The sequence below is a fragment of the Lissotriton helveticus genome, chromosome 4_1, assembly GCF_964261635.1.
Source record: "Lissotriton helveticus chromosome 4_1, aLisHel1.1, whole genome shotgun sequence".
In the NCBI taxonomy this organism is placed as follows: Eukaryota; Metazoa; Chordata; class Amphibia; order Caudata; family Salamandridae; genus Lissotriton; species Lissotriton helveticus.
Genome location: NC_136063.1, coordinates 1,734,841,604 through 1,734,865,731, shown reverse-complemented (window position 1 = coordinate 1,734,865,731; position 24,128 = coordinate 1,734,841,604). Strand labels below are relative to the sequence as shown.

Here is a 24,128-nt window from a genome sequence, read left to right as displayed (position 1 = left end):
GTTGGGGAGGTCTGGATCCCCAGAGGTTCCCTCTAAGGCTGGCATGTTCTCATGTAACTGAGAAAGCTTTCTGGCATCATATGTCTCTAAGAGACCTATCAGAAAGGGAATGGTGGGGTTAGACCCCTGCTTCAGTTTTCTGGAGACACAAATCTGTCTCATCTCCTGGAAACTGAGAGCTGCATATCTTGAAGTGACCTGTGGAGGGTCAACACTGACCAGGGGAGTCTCAGTAGATTCTCCCTGGGTAGACATGCTTTTCTAGTGAGGTGTAAGTGGTGCACTTACCTACACTATATGTTTGCCTACTGATCCCTTGCTAGAGTTGTAGTTTAGGGTGTGCTAGGCCCTAGGAGCTACAACAGCTGGTTCAGTAGAACTCAGAGTATTCTAAGCTAAGTTATATGTACCTTTAGTACTTACGTGATCTTTCACAAGATATTCTTAGGGCATGTGTGGTAAAACAACAGCAAGCTCAAATCCCAACCGCTGCTCACCAATGTGAGAAGTTGGCCTGATGTGCAGTGTTCACTATTCTAGTGATCACTATATATCAGTCCAAACAACCCTTATTGATGATTGGTTGTAAGTCAACCTTATAGACCAGCTATCCTAGTAGCATGGATACGAGCAGTCTAAGGCTAAGACTCTAGAGGGCGTGTTAAGCCAGCTGTTTTACCATCACATTACCCCTTGAACACCCAGTGAAAGGACACCACACAAGTGTTATGAAAATAAACAGTGTATTTATTAGAATCACAACAACCCTGTACTCTTTATGAGGACAGGGTGCTAGGCACACAACAAAACTCTTACGAAAATACTTAAGTTAGCACGTTATACACAAATGCCCGAGGGGCACGAAAAACCATATATTCTAAAAGTGGAATGCGAAATTACTAGCAGGTAAGTACAGTACTAATAGGCTTTGGAATCGCTAGGACTTGACTAGGGAATCGTTAGATTACTTCTAGGAGACCTAGGGGACTCGGGTGCAGAGTGTGCACTCTCACGCGGGATGCGGGACAAAGTCTATGGGAGCTAGTAAAGGCAAAGTTAGTGTTCACGGGCGAACCCGACCTGGTAGGAAGAAAACGACAGTGGATCCTGACCCTAGGATAGTGAGGCTATGCTGGGACACCGAAGTGCCGAAGTTACCTAGCCCAGGGGCTGCAGCTGCATAGGTCTGAAAAGACGTCGGGGATCTCGTTGCCGGACCAGGAGCCTGGAAGGAAGAAGTTGCTGGCAGGCGACCAGTGAAGAGAAGTTCGATGGATCCAAGCCTGGATCAAGGAAGAAGAAAACCTGAAAGCAGAGGGGACCAAGTTCTTGAATCACTAGCCAGTGATTAAGTGGGCACCAGGATGGCACCGGGCGAAGTCACCTCGACTAGGTGAGTGGGCGACGCTGGCTCTGCAGATCTCACGGACCAGGAGGCGTTGTCGGCGACCAGGATGGAGAGGCGAGCTGTCCCACGATGGATGAAGCTGTCGGCGTCGAAGTTACCCAGGATTGGGCAACAAGCCTTGGCTAATTCAAGCCCACGCGGTGGACTCAAAATGGCGTCTTGAGTGGACCAGGAGGGTCCGGGGTGCTCCTCTTTTGGAAGGGAGCTAGGGCCAGCCTGGAGCAACCAGACCAGCAGCAGAAATGTCGTCGGGCGTCGTTCAGAAGGCCACAAGCCAGCGGGCTAGTAGCCAAACAACGCGGTGAGCAGCAAAAAGCAGAAGGGCCCCACGCAGATCGTGGAGATGCTGGGAGGCTGCACTTCGGTGCTGGAGCTGCTCAGGGTCGGGGCTTCTCGGACCCCAAAGCACTCACCAGGAAATTACTCGGCGGGCTTGCTGGAAAGAAGTCGTGCAGTCTTGAAGATGGCCGGTCCCTCGAGGTCTCGTCACACCCACGAATCTCAGCGTGACTGATGATGCAGGTAGAGGTCAGAGGTGCCAGGGAAGCCGGTTCTCGTCGAGCTGGGCAGTCTTGATCCGGAGGAGAGACTTGCAGCAGACCGCAGTGTTCTTAAGATGGTGCCTGCGGATGCAGGGTGACTACTCCTTAGTCACAAGGGAGAAATCTTAGGAAGAAGTCTTGAGTTCCTTTCGTGGAAAGTAGTTTCAGGATTCAAAGATGATCTGATTTGGAAGGGGGCCAGTTCCTACCTTTATCCTGTAAAAAGGGGCTGGCACGCGACTAAGTCCTGCCCTAGGGGTGGGACTAGGAGGGGGGTGGTTACACCCACTTCCTTGGCGGGCTTTTCCCCAGCACAGGGTCTGGAGTGACCCTGGAACTGGTTCCAGCCAGCCTATGCACAGTGAGCACCGGGGTGCCACGTGCAGTCACCTTCCTCTAAAGCCCTGCCTACCTACAATACACAAAACCCTGTCTGGGACGGTGCTGGCACCGCCCCTGGCAGGAAACCCTTTGTCCTTATCTCCTGCTCTGGGAGGACTCCCAGCAGCAGGAGGGCAGACTTGTGTCTCGGTGGCAGCATCCATTTTGTGGAGCTGAGGCTCTGTTTGACTTTAACCGGGGTTAGGGGTTACATACATGTCGTGTCCCTCTAGAAGGGTGGAATGCTAACCCCGTCGCCAGAATTGGCGAGGGGTTAGTATTCCAATTCGTATGACACCTTACTCGACATGTTTTGATAAAGCGATACCAGAGTTGGCATATAACCGCGAGGATTATAATGCACTTAAGAGTATATGGTATGCGATATCATGGAAACGGCTAAGGGATGGATCCCGAAAGCCGCAGACAGGCTCAGCTCATGCCAGAGCACCATCTCACACGATTCCAAGCACTCTGCCTTCAGGATTGTTAAGGCCTGCCATAGGAGTGACTGATAGGAGATCTGTGTGTCCATATTAGGGTTAGATATAGGTATACTATATCTAAAGCAAAGGGTGAGTACACCACCTTGCCCCAGCTGTCGTGCAGCCAGTTGTGTCAGTTTAGTTAGTCAGCCCAGGGGTGGCATAATACATGCTTCAGCCCCTGGGAGACTTCTGGGTACACCTCAGCCCTGGGTACAGGGACTTGGAGAGGGCCCAGTGCCAATTCAGTACCTGAGTACAATTTGGATAGAGAGAACAGCTAGGCTGTGGGTCTGATTAGCAGGCCCACAGCCAGGGAAAGTCGTAAACCAGTGCAGCAAAAAGCAAAAATCTGGGTGATCATAGGATTGCAGACCCTACTCTCCTACAGACATTCATCGTTATCCCTTAACCCCCATTGAAACAACTTTGCAGGGGTATAATACAAATTGAAGACCATCTTGTAGTGCTGTGCTTTTAAATTAGTTGCTCTTAATACCTTTTTGTTCAGTGCGAGCGCGTAATCTATGTCTACATTTGGATCCCCTATCCTTTGAGCCCAAGCAGACTCTATCTGTGTAATATCATTACCCAGCGCCTTCAAGAGATAACTATACCCTACTTTGATCTTCTTGCCGCCATTTATTACATACTTTATAAGAGGATTTATCTCCTGTAATACTAATCTCGGTCTGAGTGATTTAATCGTCTGCTTGACTTGATTATACAGGAGCCAGTGGGTAGCCGGAATACCAAATTTCTGTTGTAAAATATCGAACTCCAATAAATCATCCCCACATATGACATCCCCCAAATATCTAATACCCAGCGCCTTCCATGAGCTGCTGTTTCTATTCTCTCCAAGATGAGAAAAAAGTCTTGAGCTCCAAAGGTCAATCATACCATTGATCTTCGGGATTTTCAGGAATTTCAATATCGCCTTCCAAGTACCCCATACACTTAGCATTACTTTACTTTTACTCCTTTTAAAGTATGAAACATTAATTTCTCGTGTTAGGAGCCCCCGAGCCCTTTCTCCTACTAATACTTCATAAATTGAAGGAATTCTATAAAAGCCAGGTGGAGTTTCTAAAACATCATTTCTCAACAAATAATTCATTTGCAGCAGTAAACAAACCCAGTGGTACAGCCTCAAATTGGGTGCAGATAGCCCTCCTTCCTCTAATGGTGCAGAAAGTCGAGCTAATGATCTCCGGATTTTCCCATACTGCCACACGAATTTTACAAAAACTGCTTCCATTTTTTTAAGCAAACCCTCTTCTACTAGTAAGGGTATGGCACGGAATAAATACAACAATTTCGGAAACATTGACATTTTCAGTACATTCACCCTCCCAATCAAAGATAAATGTAAAACATCTAATCTTCTGAGTTCTCTATCTATTGAGGTAAGTAGAGGCAGATAATTTTCCTCGATAATTTTCCCAACATTAGCATTGATTCTTACCCCAAGATAAACTGCAGAATCCACATATCTTGGATCTCTTTTATGGATATTTCTAGTCCCAATTATTATTGTTTTTTCGGTGTTAAGCCTATAGCCAGAACATAATCCAAATTCATGCGCAAGATGAGTTAGTTCAATCATTGCCGTTTGCGGATCCTTAGTGGTGATTGCCAGGTCATCCGCATATGCCAATAATTTAGTGCTATGACCATTGGTTATGACTGGGGATATGTTATCAGAGGCAAGGATTTTCCTGATAAAAGGGTCGATGAAGAGAGAAAAAAGGATCGGGGAACAGGGACACCCCTGTCGAGTTCCTCTCCTAATCACCACTTCTTCCGACTGCAAACCCATTGCGTTAATTCTGGCTACCGGATCTCTATACATAGCTTTAATTGCATTTCTACACTTTTCTCCAAAACCCCTTCTAGCTAAAACCTCCCACATAAAATCCCATACTACACGGTCAAAGGCCTTTTCGGCATCTAAAAGGATCATGGCCATATCTCCTCCCGTAGCAGCATTCGAGTCAAACAGCGAGATTGCTCGCGCAATGTGTTCCGTTGTCCCCCTACCCGGGACAAACCCATGCTGCCAAGGTGAGACAAGTTGGCCAATTACCCTCCCTAGTCTTTTGGCCCATACTTTCGAATAGAGTTTTGCATCCGAATTTATCAATGATATTGGCCGATACGAGCCAGGGTTTTCCGCCGGTTTTCCCTTCTTATGAAATATTACGATGTTGGTTTGTTTCCATGTGTCGGGGATCATTCCAGTGCAGATTATTCCATTAAAAAGGTCTACCAACATAGGAAGGATTTCGTCTTCCAGAGCCCTATAAACTTCTAATGGTAGCCCATCTGGACCTACTGCCTTACCCGCTGCTAGTTCATATAAAGCAGTCTTGATCTCTTCTGATGTTATGTCTAAGTCCAATCGCGTCTTCTCCTCCTCCCCCAGCGAAGGGCATGATGGCCCATAGTCATGCAAAATTGATACCAACCCAGTCTCTTGATCATATAATTTTTGATAAAAATTCTGGAATACCCCCATTATAGCTTTAGGGTCTGTATGCTCAACACCATTATATTTGATCTTCGCAATTTTATTTTTATTCGTTTCTTGCCTAATACGGAGGGCTAGGACTCTTCCAGCTTGCTCGCCTGTCTCATATCTCCTTGCTCTGTGTGTCTGATAATTACCGATCTCCTTCTGCGTAATTATTTTTAGGATCTCCCCCTTGATCAAAGCCATAGTTCTAGTCGTTTCCGAACTATCCTGACCTGAAGCTATTTCCATTATGTGGCATTTCTCAGCTTCTGCTAACTCTAATGTACGTTTCTCCAAGATACTTCTATCCTCTTTCCTTAATTTGGCTGCACAGCTGATTGTCTCCCCTCTTAATGAAGCTTTAAAGGATTCCCATACACCATTTCTAGATGCACTATATCTATTCATTTCAAAAAATTCTTTCGCCCATTGTTTAATGTGTTTGACAAACCTTTCGTCATTTAGGAGTTTCCTTTCAAACGTCCACTTTGAGATTTCCCTTTGAGTACTAGGGATTTTATATGTTAGTATCAAAGGATTGTGATCCGAAATAATTCTTGGGGTTTTGGTAACTTTAACCTTACAGATTTCTCCCTTTGTCACAAAGAAATAATCTAGTTTAGAATATTTCTGTGCGGGATGTGAGAAATATGTATACCCTGGATCCCCGGGCATCTTAAGTCCCCAAACATCCCCCAGGCCGTGTGACTCTATTAGAGAGTCGAGAGCCCTCTTTACCTGCCGTTTACGCCCTGTGTATCTGCTTCCCTGTTTCCAGTCAGCTGTGATGTTCATATCCCCACATACTATCATCGGGGTTGCCCAATTAGCCAGTTCTTCCTCCAGCTTATCAAAAACCATTGGCTCATCTTCATTTGGGCCATAAATTACACACAGCGTAACCCCCATCTGCAGTTCCACTATGGCCCATCTACCAGACCCATCCGTTTTACTACGTTTCGCTCCCCCCAAATTGCATTTAGCTAAAATAGCCACACCTCTTATCATCGATGTTTGTGATGAACACCCTATCAGCGTATACCCATAGATATCCAGCAGCTTCCTTTTATCCCAGGGTATATGAGTTTCTTGAATACAGAGTATGTCTATATTATTAGATCTTACCCAGTGTGATATCCTTTGCCTTTTTTTCCAATCATTTAACCCCCCTGCATTTATGGTACAAATCCTAATGTCTGACATTATTGCTGTGTTTCTTCTCCCTACAATGACTGTTATCCATGTATATCATTCTGCTCATAGTGCTAGTCTTACTCCTTTCCATCTCAAAAATTGTCTTTTTTTTCCCCATTCTTTCCCGCCCTCCCCCTCCCTGCCCTGCTGCTCCCCTCCCCGGCCAGGGCTCCCCCCCCCTTCCTTAGAGGCGCTCAGACTGAAGGTCTGTGCACGTGATGGTTCGCTGCCCGAGTTAAGGAGATTTCCTCCTTTCTAGGAGCCCAAACTGCACCGCACCCCTCGTGCTGTTGCGCTCCCGGATTGATCCCTCGGGGCTGCAGTCCGCCAGAGCCTCCAAAGCCTCCAGAGCTCTCAGGGCGTTTTCAACACTACAGGGGGAGTACAGCCGCTGGCTCAATCGAATCTCCAGAGCCTCAATCTGTCCCCTCCTCCTGTGCTGCAGGTCCCGCCTCAACCGCCTCACCTGCAAACTCCGCCGTGCTAGCCTGCTGGACGCCGACTCCGCAACCTCCGCTGCCTCAGCCAGCAAACCCCGCCGAGCTTGCCTGCTGGACGCCGACTCCGCAGACTCCGCAGCCTCTGCCCGCAAACCGGCCGCCAATAGGGCTCTCCGCCTCCTCCCAGCCCGTAACAGTTCCAACAGAAGCCGCTGAAGCGGCCAACCACAAGTAAGTTTCATGCGGCGGTATCTCCTTCAGTGTTGGTCGCGTTTTTTTTTCCTTGTCTTTCTTGCGCTCAACTCAGGTGGCTGGATCTTTTAAATGCTCATTATCTTATCTTATGCTTATGCATATCCTCGCGTATCGAGTCATATATTCACTCATCGGCACTGCGGGTGCGTGGTTCGGGTTCGGGTTCTTCTGAATCCTACAAATTTCCAGACCGCATCTCCTCACTCGAGCTGCTTCCCGACCGTCCTACACGGCCGCCATCTTGCCCCCCAGAGCCCCCGAACCCTACCAAGGAGTGAATCGTTTTTGGCAACCATTGAGCATGATAACCCTTGACCCTTCAGGGATCGTGGATACACTACAGTACTATTTGCTCAGTCAATCTTACTCACTTAGTCTCAGAGAGATACACAGAATAAATGTTGGGGACTTTTTCAATAAGCATTTATTGAACCAGCACCATTCTAGTATAAAACATGTTTGTTGCGACAATCAATAGACAGAAGAAAATGTAAAAGATTGCAAGTACCAACCGAGTAAATAGTAGATACATTTCTACGATGGTGCTAAGCAACAAATAATTTGCAGCCATATATTCTTAGTGAACTCCACTAGGCGTGCCCCTTCTAAGTGTACCTAAATGTACCTAGCATGTATCTGGGTGTGAAGCCAAGAATCCCCTAGGAAAGAGCCAACCCTACTACCTGATGGGAGAGAATGAAGGATCCCGTCTTGGTCACGAGTTGGACACCCTGCAAGGGATGTCAGACTGCTGCATGTTGAAGCCTTAGCGTACAGGGGCCTCTGTGTCCGTGTCAGTGTAGATGCGTCTCCTCTTGTTACCTAGCAAAGGTGAGGTTCTTTTATACCAAAAGGGTAACCTCGGGGGTTCTACCACAATAGATATGTTGTGGGTACAATTATGTAGATGAGCCTAAATCAATAGTTATAATTATTCAAAGTAGCCCTGTCGCCCTTGGATGAAGATAGAGATGACTTTTGTACAGAGTATCTTAATCCTGTTATGTACCTCATGTGCAGGGGATTAAGTTATGATGCTAAGAATCCTCATGTATAATAAATAAGGCTAGTTTCAAGGAACCCAATCAACATTTATTCAGCACTTAACTGGGTAAAAGGTCATAGCAAGAACCGTTCTACAGAGCAAGGTAGGACAAATGTAGGTAAAAGGTCGCTTTGCTACTTGGGCCTAAGTTAGGAAACATAACAAACTGTTCTACAGAATCTACCTCCACATTCTAAGCAGACAGTGTGCTAATAGCTATTGAATTATATGGCAGTGAAGGACAAAATGGTGGAGCAGGATTTACTAGATTATGCTGTATGAAAAGACACAATTTGCGGCAAGAAATGGCACGTTCTGTGGTATTACTATTTACTTAGTATAATGAGCATGGCTACATAAGCAAGAGAAAATACATGTATTTCTTAGGAATGAAAACATACACGTTCACAGGTCCGAGTTAAAATGTTATACATCAACGGTTAATGAGTTTGGTGGAAGCATAGGAATGCATTTTAACAAAACCTTTCTATCTTTCAGAGTGGAAAAAATTGTGAAAAACATATGCAATGTTTCACGCAGTAGAAACAAAGTTTACATTTATACTCCTCTTTTGATTAAAGGTAAGATTTTTATTTTGCACAGTTCAGCTTTGTTTAAACTTGCCTTCAATTTAATTCTCTGTTCACACCTTATGACCTCTTCTCAACAAGAATCTCTCCCTCAACATTCTTGTACCTTACCCGTTTCCCTATGTCCATTTATTAACCACTTTGAGATTTAATACATCTGATAGCCCATCCCTCCATACACCCCACCTTACTTTTCCCTAAATCCCATTTTGGAGAAGATATTCTCCATTTTCCTACCACACACCCAGCTTACTTCTAAGTAGTATATTTACGTGTTTGGAGATCTCCTAATAAAAAAGCTAGGAGAAGTGGAGGTGGAAATTTCCACACATAGGTTTGTGAATTGCATTCCGTAGTAAGTAAGTGGTACTACTTGATGTTCTATGAAATGCGGTTTATGAATCCGGCCCAGATTCTCCGACTCAGTGAACCCCAGGCCAGAAGTGCTTGTATTCCTTTGACAAAAAGTGGTTGAAAATTGCACATTGACTATATGTGAATCTATTTGGATTTTGAAAACCAACCTACATACTAATAGGTCAGTTTAAAAGAGCAAATCGCATAGAGTCGCAGAATGACCTACCTAATTAATATTTGTTAGACAGGTCGCTATTTGTGTATTGGCTGCAACCACTGGGGATGGTGTATTGCAAGTGACAGCAGATGCTCATTTGTTAAAATCCATTCCAAATGGAATACCTTTTTTTCCCTACACAGCCCATGTTGCACTGTGGCTTGGCTTTCTCCGCTTGACTCAAGTTATATCTACCTGGTGCATTTCAGCTTCTTGTGCAGGGAGGAAGGGCTTCCTTTTACTCTCTGCAGGACAAGCAGCAAGGCAACTCTAGGGGTTTTGCCGGACTTGGGGCCCTGTTCAGAAGGAGAACGGCCACAATATTGAGATTCCACTCTTGGCTCAGTTTCTTTTCTCCTGATGCTGGTTCCTCCTCTGTGTCAAGTTTATTTATTTGAAATGTTTTATAAAGCGCGAACAAGACTCTTACGGGTATCGAAGCGCTGTACAGATGTGGCGGAGGCACAAATAAAACACAATTGAACAAATGGTGCAGATAAATCCACACACTGTCAAACAAGTGGGGGAACAATCAAGGTCAGGAGATGGGGAGTTGGTTCTACCTGTACCTAATCAGAATTGCCCTAGAGCAAGATACCAATTAACGGACGAGAATAGAGTAAGTCGAAACAACAGTGTAAAATAAGAATCAATTGTCCTAGAGCAAGATACCAATTATCAGCCAAGAATACAATAAATTGAAACAACGGTGTAGAATAGGAATCAAACATGGAGACCGGGCATGAGAACAAGTTGATGCTGTTAGTGTTCACTCCAGAATAGCCGTTTGGCATGTTTCTTGAAAGAGGCAGTCGAAGGATTGGATCTGATCTTGGAAGGCACGGCATTCCAAATTCTTGGAGCAAGTCCGGTGAAGGCACGATTGTAAGATTTTTTTCTTTTTGAATTTGGGAGGTTTCAAAAGTATGGTAGACATACTTCTTAAGTTCCAACATGAGCCAGATAGTTCAAGCTTATTAGCCAAGTAAGCCGGGGTGTTGTACTGTATGGTTTAATGCTTCAAGCAAGCTATCTTGAAGCGTATCCTATCTTCGATAGATTTATTTTATTTATTTATTTAGCCAATTTAGTTGCAAAAGGTCGGGGGAAATGTGATCATGCTCTCTGGAGCCAGTGATGAGCCTGGCCGATGCGTTAAGATAAGCTCTGAGTGGGGCCAAGCGAGCGTTGGGCAGCCCAGCAAGGGTCAACAAGCCATATAACCAAGGATTGCACATTAGGCCATTAGGGGAAGGAAAGGCTTGATTTTCTTAAGGGTGTTGAGTTGAAAGTTGGCTCCCCTGGTAGTTGCACTGATGTGTGCTTGCATGTTTAGGTATTTGACCATGTTGCTGCCTAACGATTTAGCAGAGTCAACCACATGAGGGGTGCAATTAAGAGCAGTGAATTGTTTAAGCCAATCCAGGGTAGGTGCCGAGTGGTTGGGGGGAGTAATCAGAAGGAATTCAGTTTTGAGAATATTTAACAAAAGATGGTTCTGTGCTAACCATTGTTGAGTTTGTGAGAGTGCATCAATTAGCATTTTTATGTCCTCTTGTGAGGAGATCTTTAAGTACAGTTGCTTGTCATCCACATACATGTAGTACTGAATGTTAGAGTGGTTCAGAATGACAGTAAGTGGTTCCATAAAGAGGTTGAAAAGAGTGGGTGAGAGTGCGGAATCTTGCGGAACTTCAATCGTAACAGGGGCACTGGTTGCAAGGGAGTGGTTACATTTGATTCTTTGAATATGTAAGAAGGAGGCAAACCAATTCAGGACCGGGCCCGTGAGACCCATCCTATGTTGCAGAAGAGCAATCAAGTTTGCATGTTTGATGGTATCGAATGCTGAGGACAGGTTCAGAAGGATCAGGAGACAAGGGACAATTTGATCAAGGGATCTCAAGGCGTCATCAACAATGTGCGTTAGTGCTGTTTCCTGCTCTGAAACCCCACTGGCATGGGTCAAGTAGTTGAAATTTCTCTATGTGGTTACATAATTGTAAGTGGACGCATTTCTCGAGCAATTTAGCAAGAGTCATGATGCTGGTGATAGGACGGAAGTTGTTAGGATCAGCTAAATCAGAGGTGGCCTTCTTAGGCATGGGCTTGACTTGCCCCATCTTGAGGCAATCCGGTATCCTACCCTGTAAGACAGATTCATGAATGATGCGGTACCACAGGGGGAGAATGGCCGTATTGAGATTTTTGAAAAACTTAGCAGGAAGTGGGTCACTGAAATGGTTGGAATGTTTAAGGGACGCCATGTTGTGGAGCAGCTCTGTGACATCTGGAAGGAGAAAGGAATTCCTAGAGGTGTCGTTTTTGAGGGAACAACCAAATGGTAAGGACAACGCGAAGGTTCCACCAACTCAGCTGATGTTGCGGTGTGGTTAAGAGGCCGCAAAATGGGAGAGACAGGTATCGGCTCCATTTCGATTTTCCTTGATTTTTCAGAGAAGTCTTCACTACTAGGAAGCCAGGACAAGGGAGTCGAGATAGTGGTGCAGGAGTGGTTAGCTTGTTGCTTGATGATTTCAAAGAGCTTCCTAGGTCTATTCATAGCGCCACCCAGCTGAGCCCTGAAGTGGTCTGTTTTAGCGATGCGGATGTGTTTGTTGGAAATACTTCTCGCCTTCCTTAGCTGAAAGAGGCTTGTGGTGGGAGGTGTGTTTCTCCAAAGTCTCTCAGAGTCTGAGCTGGCATCTCTCATCATTTAGGGCACCATTAAACCAAGGTTTGGATTGTTTTACTGGAATCCTTTTGAGTTGTTTCCGTGCCATGGTATCAAAAATGTTAGCCTTCGTGTTAATTTATGATTGGAAAGCTTGTCAAGCTTGCTCATGTTGAGGGGGTTGAGGCCTGTCTTTGGTGATGGATGTTAGAACATTGGTGTTGATGTCTCTCAAATTGCGAGTCAGTTGTTTAGCTTTACAAGGTTGGCCCTGTCTGCACGTGGCCTTTTCCAAGATGTGGAAAGAAATTTGATGATCCGACCAGTCACAGAGTAGGATGTCACCCAGTTGTATTCTATTGTCTTTGTCAATGATGAGCATGAAACCTAAGAACCCAGAAAAGCTGGCACAATTCCCACAAATAAACCAAGAAATTTTCACAGACCTACCAGTCAAAGTAAAATCGGGATCTCCTAGAGACTGCTGTCCTCCAAGGATCCTTAAGGAAATATTCACTGCCTGCCCAAGTCCAGCCGTGACTCTCCTAAATGAGTCACTGCTCCAGGGTCAGGTACCAGAGTCCTTTAAAAAAAAGCCATAATCATCCCCTTATTAAAAAAACCCAGGAGCTGACCCTAAAACGCTAACTAATTTTCGTCCAATATCACTGCTTCCATATTTAGCTAAACTGCTTGAAGCCCATGTAGCCAAATGCCTATCTGCCTTCCTGGAGAAATCGGAATACCTTGAAACCCATCAGGCAGGTTTCCGTCCTGCTCACTCGACAGAGTCAGTGATTCTGACAGTATTGGACACTCTGAGAGACGAGGCAGACAGGGGCCTCTCTCAAGCCCTGGTGCTTCTGGATCTCTCGGCCGCTTTTGACACGGTCAATCATAACATCCTGATCGACCGTGTCAGGGATGCAGGCGTTGAAGGCTCTGCCCTAGAATGGATCACATCATTACTCACAAATCGATCCCAGTCAGTTCATCTTGGTGACTTCACAACTCCCATGATTAAGACTACTTGTGGTGTCCCGCAGGGCTCCTCCCTCTCACCTCACCTATTCAATCTATACCTTCTCCCCTTAGTCCACGCATTAAAAGAAAGGAACATTTAAACCTTCAATTATGCGGATGACTTTCAGCTAGTATTTCAAATTAGCAACTCCCCGACCTCCATTCACGAATTTCAATCGACAATGCTATTCATCCGGGATTGGATGAATAGTAATCAATTGAAATTGAACCCGGATAAAACAGAACTAATCCTTACGGGAGGCCTACGCAACCCCTGGAGTTCTCTGTTCTGGCCCAAGGAACTAGGTCAACCCCGACCCCATCCAAAAACGCCAAAACACTGGGAGTGGTGGTCAACTGGGATCGCACCATGAAATCCCACATCGGTTCTGCCATTTCCACCTGCTTCTTTCAACTTAGGAAGATAAAGAAAATCAGCAGGTACCTTACTCAAGAAGCTAAACTTCTGGCAGTCCTTGCGATAGTGATATCGCACATTGACTACGCCAACTCCCTCTATTTTGGCATCCCAGCTTACCTCACTCACCGCCTCCAACTGGTACAGAATCAGGCAGCCAGACTGATTCTACAGGAAAACAAACGCCAACATGTCAACCCCCTCCTTGAAAAACTTCACTGGCTTCCTATACCACAGAGATGCGCCTTTAAATTGGGATGCATCATCTACAAATCCTTGAATGACAAAACCCCAAAATTCATTAACAGCATGATCAAAAGATACAACCCAACTCGTAACCTAAGATCCGCCCACCTTCATCTTTTGACAACACCTTCCTTCAAACAGAAACGATTTGGAGGATCCAGATTCTCTACACTGGCTCCAAGATACTGGAACTCCATGCCGCTAGAGATCCGATCCTGCACTGACCTCATGACATTCCGCAAACTTCAAAAAACATAGCTTTTCCGACAGGCTTAGAAGTAACTCTCGAATAATTGCTTTATAGTGAGGCTGGAGCGATGAATGCAAGCAGGGTCTGAGGTATGACAACAGACCGTGCTCTCAGGCCAACGCTCGCCCCACCTGCACTTGCCGCTCAGCTCTCTTGCCCCCTCCGTGGAGGTGTTCAAGGCCAGCGCCGGCATATTCCTCCTGTGTGCTCTGCTGCCTCGCTGCGCCTGTAATTGTTGGTACTGTCTGCTTTGATTTTAATTTTAATTTTAATTTTGTCTTCAGTTGTGTCATCGACTCTTTTTCAACGTTGTAGTTTTATCTCCGTCTGTCCCTGCTCCCTTACCGCCGCTGCTGATTCTGCGGCCCGCCCCCATCCACGCCCGCTCCCTGTCTCCCAGCTGCCGTCCCTCCCACCTCCCCTACTAAATGGCGGCCGCTATGCGGTCGTGCCGCTGGCGCACCAAAGGCGCGCCTAAGCCAAGCCCGTCTGCGCCCGTCCGCGACCCGACCAGCACCAGGAACCCTGGATCTATGACAATCCACCACTACGAATCCGCCACCCTCCTCGCACTCAATCCCGGAACTCTCAGAGACTGCCAACAGTCCTCGCTGAACATGACACGGCCAGTTCTTCTGCCTCCACTCGAGCCCCAACACAATTGACGCCAGCACCGACCACACCCTTCAATGCATCTTCCTCAGCGAGCGCTTCGTATACAAACACGCAATGGAAATCTGGAAGCTACTTGACTCTCTCTCTCCCGACATCACCTTCTTCATGGAGACCTGGACCGACGCCGCCTCCGCCCAAGCCATCAACACCTCCATCCCGGATGGATACAAGATTCAGCGGAAGGACCGCCCCAACCGTCCGGGAGGAGGCCTCGCCATCGGCCACAAGAGCACCTTCCGCCTCACCACCTCCAGCGAAAACCTCCCCTCTGCCGAACACCTGCAGTTCCAGATCCAGACCAGCCCTAACACTACACTCCGAGGAACCCTCATCTACAGAACCCCAGCCGCCGGACACCCTTCACCACCACCACCATCACCTTCATCGCTCCCCACGCCATCGCATCAACAAACTACATACTCATCGGAGACCTAAACTACCACCCCAGTGATCCCCCAACTCCACCAGCCTCCCCGGCAACCTTGCAGATATCGGACTCAAACAACTCATCACTACACCGACACACAGAGCAGGGCACACCCTCGTCCCCATCTTCGCTGCAGGTAACAACGTTCACTTCAGCCACACAACGCAACCACCATGGACCGACCACCATTGCGTCCACTTCACCATCGACAAGCCCAAAGCACCAAAATAAACCCACTACGAAGGAGTTGGAGCAAGGTGACCGAACAACAACTGAACGTCACCCTCACCCAAGGCAACCACACCAGGGCATCCGACGCAAACTCCGCAGCCAGAGGACTGAACACTTGGATCTCCAACTGCGCAGACAAGCTTGCCCCGCTACGCAACCCCGGCAAACAGCGCACCAGGAAGGCCGCCTGGTTCACCTCCGATCTCCAAGAAGCCCGGCGCAACTGCAGATGCCTGGAAAAGAACTGGAGGAACACCAAGACAACCGACAACTACTCCACATACAAGGACGCCATGACGGACTACCACAATCAAATCAGAACAACCAAAAAGAACTTCATTCCCAACAAAATCCTCCCCATTCCACCAACTCCAAGAAACTCTTCAGTGTCATTCAGGAATTCACCAACCCACGCAGCAAAGACACAGACATCACCCTGTCCCAAGACCTCTGCGACAAACTTGGAACCTACTTCCACCTCAAGATCAGAACACTCTATGACAACTTCGTCGACCACACACAAGACGCTACAGCCGAACCCCCCCCGCCCACCAGAGACACCAACCAGCCCACCATCTCCAACTGGACACCGATCACAACCAAGGATGCCGCCACAACCATGAAAGGCATCCACTCTGGGGCCCCCACTGACCCCTGTCTCCCGCACATCTACCACAGAGCCACGGACACCATTGCACCCGAACTACAACACACCATCAACACCACCGTCTGAACAGGCACCTTCCGAGACGACGGGAAGCGTGCAGAAGTGAGACCCCTGCTCAAGAAGACACGGCCGACCCCACGGACCTCAAGAACTACCGGCCCATCTCGCTTCTCCCCTTCATTGGCCAAAGTGGCAGAGAAGGCAGTCAACTGGGCACTGACACTGTTCATCGAACAGAATGGCGTCCTCGACCCGTTCCAATCCGGATTCCGAAGCAACCACAGCACAGAGACTGCTCTACTAGCCGCCACAGGCGATATCCGCACCCTCCTGGACCAAGGCCACACCTCAGACCTCATTCTCCTCGATCTATCTGCAGCTTTCGACACCGTCTCTCACCACACACTAATCACCAGACTACATGATGCCGGCATATAAGTAATGGCCCTGGACTGGATCCGATCGTTCCTCACCAGAAGAAGCCAAAGGATCAGACTACCGCCCTTCCTCTCTGCCACCACGGGCATCACCTGCGGAGTCCCACAGGGGTCGTCTCTGAGTCCGACCCTCTTCAACATCTACATGGCTCCCCTCACAGTCATCGTCCGACTACAAAGCCTCAACATCATATCCTATGCCGAAGACACCCAGCTCATCCTCTCCCTCATCAGAGACCCCTCCACCGCAAAACTCAACTGGCTCCCCATGGAGAGGAGAATCACCTTCAAAATCCTCACTCACGCCTACAAATGCCTACACAACAACGGACCCAAATACCTAAACGACAGAATACACTTCCACATACCCAAAAGAAACCTCCGATCCTCCATCCTCGCACTGGCTGAAACCCCACGCATCCATAGAGCCAGAGCAAGCAGAAGATCGTTCTCCCAAATTGCAGCCAAGACCTGGAACGAGCTACTGATAGACATCAGTGCACCCCCTCCCTGAACACTTTCAGGAAGACTCTCAAGACCTGGCTCTTCGGATGAGCAGAGCTGCATTCCCCCCCCCCCAAAGTGCCTTGAAACCCTCACGGGTGGGTAGCGCACTTACAATTCCCAAATTGAATGCCCCCTACCCCTGCTTTAAGAAGTAGATTGCGTCTGATAATGGCATGGGGATTAATATGTCGATGACAGGGGAGGAGGTATCATTGAGCCAGGTTTCAGTGAGAATCAGAAGGTCCAAGTCTTGCAAAATGATGAGTTCTGAAATATCCGCTGCATGTTTCACCGTCAATCTACAGTTGAGTAGCATCGATTTGATGTTATGGTTGATAGTGATTCGTTCCTGATGAGCGGTAGTTATATGAAGTAGGTTTTCCTTGTTAACCGATCTATGTTTGACACTAGGTTCCCTGTCTATCCCTACTATGAATAGTAGGGATGCTGGTAGTCTAGTTAGAGGTGGAGGAGAGAATCCTCGAGCCACTGTTAAATAGAATACTGAAGGATAGGCTCGGTTGTAATACTCCACTGGTAGCCAATGATGCATGACTTCAGCTTACGAGGAAGTCTGCTGTTTGGTTCAAATTCTGGCCTTGGCTTAACATCCTGTGATTCTGGGCAAATCACCTAAACTCCCTAACATCTGGTTCTCTTGTAAACTGCTCTGATGCCCTTGGGCCAAGTCTGAGCTATATAAAACTGCAAAAAATGAAAAAATTCTACCCAGACATGTTGACAAAATGTGTGCATGCCAGATTGTCAGGGTCACTGGGGAATACACAGGGCTGTCCAGAAAATGTAAAAGGGTAGAGCTTTACAGCTTCACCAAGCTATGCAGAATACTTCGTCCCACAAGATGATTTACTGAACAATATTAAGCAATTAAAAGTCCATGCTTGTAGCTTACATTCCACCAAAAATAACTATACATTTTAAGCTTGGTCTAAGTCCTCATTGTAATGTTCATATCTATATACTGATATTGCATAATAACTGTTGTTATGGTGGGAACGTGAGTAAACAAACTTGAAGAAGAACATTGGCACTCTTGCCTAGATTGTTTAAAACATGTCTGTGAACCTGATTATGTTTTTCTTTGCCTTTTAAATGCATTTTGTGTCTTAAGTGCCTTTTCGTTTTGTCTATTATACATTTCTTCCTTTTAGAATAACCATTTGGGTTGCATAGTTTCAATGCAGAGTTCGTATTTCAGGTTGACATTTCCTCAGCAGTTTGAAAGTGTAATGACAAGCCTGTGTTTCGTCTCCAGGAATCTTGTGAAGTTAATTATACTAATGATCTGAAGTTTTGAAGTTTTGTCTAGATTGCGCTTGTTTTTATCTTCGGTCAGATTTGTGGTATTTGCTTAATACACATCGACTATTTTTGTATCTTTTCTTTGTGGTCCTTAAAGTGTTATGGAACAGTCCGAGTGTCTCGTGCTTCTCTGCTCTTCCTCCAACTGAGTGTCTTAATAAGACAATTTTCTACAGTATGTTTAGCTACCCAAACCTAAAGTACGTGTCTGGATTCAAGAATAAACCTTTCCAAAGCAATATGTAAACAATTAAAGCTGGTGGTAGTGTATAATTGATCATGGTGAGAGGTTCTACTGCAATATTTAACACCGTTGCCCATCTCATACTGTGTCAGAGACTGTCTGACTGACAGTTCAATGGTTCTATTCTTTTCCCACTGGCAATGCTGCCTTTTGCAGCAGAGTCCAGGGCTATTTCTTGCAGGATGCCCGATAGATTCATTCTATGTCCTCTCTTTTTTTACATCTACATGACACCTGCAGGACTGCTTGCTACTCGGCAAATTAGAGGTGCAGTTTTAGATCTCCACTGATAATATACGGTTTATATTTAGTCTGCGCCTGCAGAAGTCATTTGCAGCCTGATTCATGAAGCCAAATAGCGCCCGCAATAGCTGCGAAAATGCTATTGCGGGCGCAATTTCTCTAATCGGCATTCATCAAGAAAATATCCAAAGCGCAAACAAAAAATAGCGAATTCGCAAATAGATTCTCAGATTCCCGGCAGGAGTGCGCCCAACCACGGAGTCTGAGAAAAAATTTGCGAATTCGCAATACAAGCGCAATCGGTATTCATGAAAATTCTCTAATAGCGAAAAACCACAAATTCTCTATTAGCGAGGCGCTAATTAAGGACAACCCAAAGCAGGTGGTAACCATAAAAGCCATTAGAAAATATTTTTGAAAAACCGTTGGCCAATCAGGAACAGGTGCAGGCCTGACCAAACACACATAAGGAGATTCAGCAGCAGCAGTTGGAGTCTCACAATGCCAGGAATGTACATGGTGGTCAGGCGGCGAAGGCTACAGCGAGCAGCACGGAGGAGACGCAGAATACAGGACAGGATATTCCGCCAGCGGGTCACCCTGCTGGGCCAAACCAGGGAGCAGATATATGCAAAGTACCGCCTGAATGGGGAAATGATAATCCAGCTAATACAGGACCTTCACCCCCTGATGCAGCACCCAACAAGGCGGACCAATGCTGTGCCTACACATGTACAGGTATTGTGTAGCCTGCACCTCCTGGCCTCTGGGAGCTTCCAGGGGATAGTAGCGGCTGCTGGGGGGATATCCCAGCCCACCATGTCACGCTGCCTCAGGAGTTTTGTTGACGCAATGCTTACCCAGCTACACCGACACATCAAATTTCCCACCAGCCAACAGGAACTGGACTTGACAAAGCTACAATTCTACAATGTGGCCCATTTCCCATCTGTGATAGGATGCATAGACTGCACCCACATCGCCACCTGCCCACCAGCTGCGACGGAGTACATGTACCGGAATCGCAAGTCCTACCACTCCCTTAACATACAGATGGTCTGCAATGCCAAGACATTCATAACTGACATTGTGGCCCAGTACCCAGGGAGTACCCATGACTCATTCATATTCCGGCACAGCGGCCTCCACACACGACTGGCCAGGGGAGACTTTGGGGAAGGACACCTACTTGGTAAGTACACTTTGTCAACAATGTCACATTGCAATGAAGTAGCTGCGCAGCACAGGCACTCACCCTCTGCTCCTCTCATTCAGGTGACAGTGGCTACGCCCTCCGGGAATACCTCCTCACCCCATACCTCAACCCTGATACACCACAGCAACGGCGGTACAATGTTGCTCACATACGGACAAGGAATTGTATAGAACGGACTTTTGGGCAACTTAAGAGCCAGTTCCGCATACTGCACAAGACAGGTGGGGCCATGTACTACAGTCCTGATGTGTGCTGCCGCATTGTGGCTGTGTGCGCAATTTTACACAACATTGCAACCAAGCGCCGGATACCTGTAGAGATCTCTGGCAGTGAGTCGGAAGGGGATGACCGGCCACCAGCACATGTGCGCCATGCACGCGGGGAGAACCCAGCTGAAGGACACAGACGCCGCAACGACATCACTATGAACAGTTTCTAGAGCCCACACTCCCCTCACCCAACAAATCACAATTGCATGCCAATGTAAATAATGACAGGAGGCCCATGTATGATGCATGAATAAATATTATTGTTAAATTCACAATAATAATGTTATGTCTACATTCATCAAATGCCAGCAGTATTGCGCCATACTGCTCCTAACTAGACACTGGACATGCTTGTATCAGCAGCATTTTCCAGGAAATGTACATGAAACTCAATTGCGCCTCTGGCGCGCAGCCCCCAAACGCCTCTCTGGCTCTTCCTCTGGGACGGCACGTGTCCCTGTAGTGGGCCTGGTGCTGCGGCGTAACAAGCCAACCACTGAGGCAGACAGGCTGCTGACACTGGAGGTGCCCTCACTGGTGTCGTCCCCCCCCCCCCCCATTGCCTGTACCAGTAGGATGGAGTGCCAGCACGGCAGTGGTGACCTGCTCCAACACTCGTCCAATATCCTCAACGCATTGGATCAACTGCTGCTGCTGCGCCAGGGACCGTCGTGAGAGCTGGGAGGTGGCATTCCCGATTATATAGTTAGAGCGGGTGTAGGCTGACAGGCGCGTAAGGAGCTGCCGGTGGCGGCGGCGGGTGGAGTTGCGCTGCGATATGAGCGCAGCAGTGTTGGCCTCCATGGCTGTCGTCATGCGCTCTATCCTCTCACCCATATTGGCCACATTGCGGCCAATGTTGTTTAGCTGCAGTTGAATGGCCCCTTGCCCTCGTGCCTGCTGTTGGTGTATGCGTAGCATCCTGCGCTCAATGCTCAGGCCTGGCATGCGCACAGCCATCCCCCTCCTGCCGCTGCGTGATGTGTTCTGCTGGCGATCCCTGACATGCCTGCTCTGCTGGCTGCCCACAGTGGGTGTGTGCACTGTCACCACAGTAGCTGCACCAGATGTAGATGGTTCAGCTGGTGGTGGAGTTGTGGTTGTCAAAGGTTCAGCGCCTGATGGTGCTGGCGCTGTTGGTCTTGCCCTGCCTGCAGGGTTAGGTGCTGCGCCGGATGGTGCTGGCGCTGTTGGTCTTGCCCTGCCTGCAGGGTTAGGTGCTGCGCCGGATGGTACTGGCGCTGTCTGTCTTGCCCTGGCTGCGGGGAGAGGTGCTGCGACTGATGGTGCTGGCACAGTTGGTGTTGCCCTGGCTGCGGGGAGAGGTGCTGCGACTGATGGTGCGGGAGGTGTCGGTGTTGGCACCTCCTCGGCATCCTCTCGTGACTCATCAACATGCAGGATGTCGCTGTCGCTGCTGTTGTCGGCGCCACCTGTGAGGGGAATTGGACGTACATTACTTGCATGTATCTGTCACACGTGCAGTTGCTACATGCATGCTGGTTGACATTCCCTGCCTGGCTTTGGCATTGATTATTTTGGGACATGTGAGGCTGCATTGGGGTTCTTTTACATTATGGGCAGACTACATGTTCCACAATGCTTTTGGCATGACCTAATGTGCATTGTTTGCATGACTTGCGATGTATATGGGAGGCTATAGGGCCATGACCATTGTTAGGGGACAGGGTCGCAGTCGCATGCCACTTACCTTGGCTGTCTTGGCTGGGTCGGGATGAGTCCAGGTTGATGACACCTATGCACGCCTCTGTCTCCAGGGTGTCCTCCACGCGGTCCTCCATGGGGGTATTGGGAGGGACAGTAAGTTCTCCGCCCCCAGTAGCATATGTCTTGCCCAGCCTCTCTGCCACCCTCTCCTTGGCACGACCTCGGAGGTCGTACCACCTCTTTTTGAGCTCATCCAGTGACCTGTGTGTCGCGCCCACAGCGTTCACTTTTGCAGATATCCCAAGCCAGATTCGACGTCTCTCCATCTCCGGCACCCTCCTGGAGTCCTTCCCAAATAGTTTGGAGTGGTTTTCAACCACTCCCTCAATGAGGTGCTTCAACTCCTGCTCAGAGAACTTGAGCTTCCTCTTGCGCCCGGTGTCACTGGGCCCTGGTGCAGGCTCCTCTGACATTGCTGCTGTCACAAATGGGTTACTTTAGCAACTTTGGAGGTGTCCTGGAAGGAGCTCTGTTCAGCTGCAGCCTCGAGATCAGCCTCACAGTTCCGAATGGGGGTGGGAACTGCCTGCTTCCTGGATGTGATGTCATCACTGTGCTCGAAAAGTGACTTCCCGTTTTAGCGATCTCGCTACTAGCGAGATTTCGCTAATGGGGATTTGCTATGGCGCTAAATAGAGACGGATTATCTGGGTAATAGCGATTTTTCGGCGAATTTCTTTTGTCGCTATCGATTTTTGCGCCCGTGTGCGATTCGCTTTATTTTATCGCTAACTATGATGAATTCCGATCTGCGACTTTCGATTTCCGATTCGCTGTGAATCGCAAATTGAGAGTCGCAGATTTCATTTTTCATGAATCAGGCTGTTGGTCCTTACATTACTACTGATCAACCTCACCAACACCCTGGCAGAGGAACATCACTGGATGTCTACCAACTTTCTGAAGAACCCAGCCAAGACTCAACTGTTAATCACTAAAAATAAAACCACCAAGCTTGAAACTGTTGTTTGGCCTGTGACTTGACCCTATCAAGTCAGTGCTTAGTGTTACTATCTGTATACCTGGAGCAGCAGGGGGCGTTTGAGGCTAGAATTTGCTTCTGGCAGGTAAAGGTAATCAAACAAATTCTCCTCTGTGTGACCCATATTCACCACATGCAGATGGTCCATTCACTGGTTTTATCACATCTTGACTGTGGTAACACATGCTATCTTGGGATGGCCGACAAGTCTTTGAAATGTCTACAAGCAAATCTGAATGTGGTGGCCCATTTGCTAACAGCCAGTCCAAGATGTCAACATAGGTCATCAATTTTAGCCAGTTAAACTGGCTACTAGCAAAAAAAAAGAGTCCTTTTCAAGGCCATGGTATTAATTCATTGTGCCTTTTATGGCACAGTATACACTTTTTAAAAACCAAGTTCATCTTCTATAGGCCACTCCGAACTCTGAAATTCAGAGGCCCTTGGACTCTTGCCAACCTGGGTACCTGAACCAAGACCGTCTGCAATAACGCCTTTTCAAAAACTGCACCAAGAGAATGGCACAAGCTCCGCAACAATATTCTAGAAATTTCTCAATGGCTTCTCTTGCCCAAAGCATTACAACATCTGTTCAAGCTGCTACAATCGACTTCTCCATGCCTTTTTGAATCCTCACGATACAAGTAAGAAAAAGGGGTTATACCCAAATCACCCTCCTATACATGGGCATAGAACATCACAGATGTATACATAAAGAAAAAGGTACAGAGGGACCAATCCAACGATTATTTTCATCCAAGGTACCATTAATTACCTTGATGTATCATTTATTTAAGAAGAGGTTCTATTTATCCATAGTTCTAAGTCATATACGTGTCAAATGACAGGGTTGAACATAAACAAATCAAATCAGAGTTTCCTCATATGAAAACATAATATGTACAGGACATAAACATATAAATCACATTCATATATATGGTACAATACATATACACATTATATTCAACAGATACAACATATACATAAATAAAAACATAACAACCCTAACAAGAGCAAAACAATGGAAGTGTACACTCCTTACTCCGAGTGGTACACTTTAAGGAAATCCCCTATGCGCCAGAGGAATTCTACCTCTAATCCAATTATTCAAAAGGCGCTTTCCTTTTAAACATGAA

At 47.3% G+C, this 24,128-nt stretch overlaps 1 protein-coding gene across 1 annotated transcript in view; it reads left to right on the top strand.

Annotated features, from left to right (window-relative positions):
• LOC144829347 (magnesium transporter NIPA2-like) overlaps positions 1-24,128 on the top strand; it is a 131,817-nt gene that overhangs the window by 30,730 nt on the left and 76,959 nt on the right. Inside the window, exon 2 of the mRNA XM_078688400.1 lies at positions 8,767-8,849. The gene's annotated coding sequence lies outside the window, so the exon portion shown is untranslated. The remainder of the gene's footprint in view (positions 1-8,766; positions 8,850-24,128) is intronic.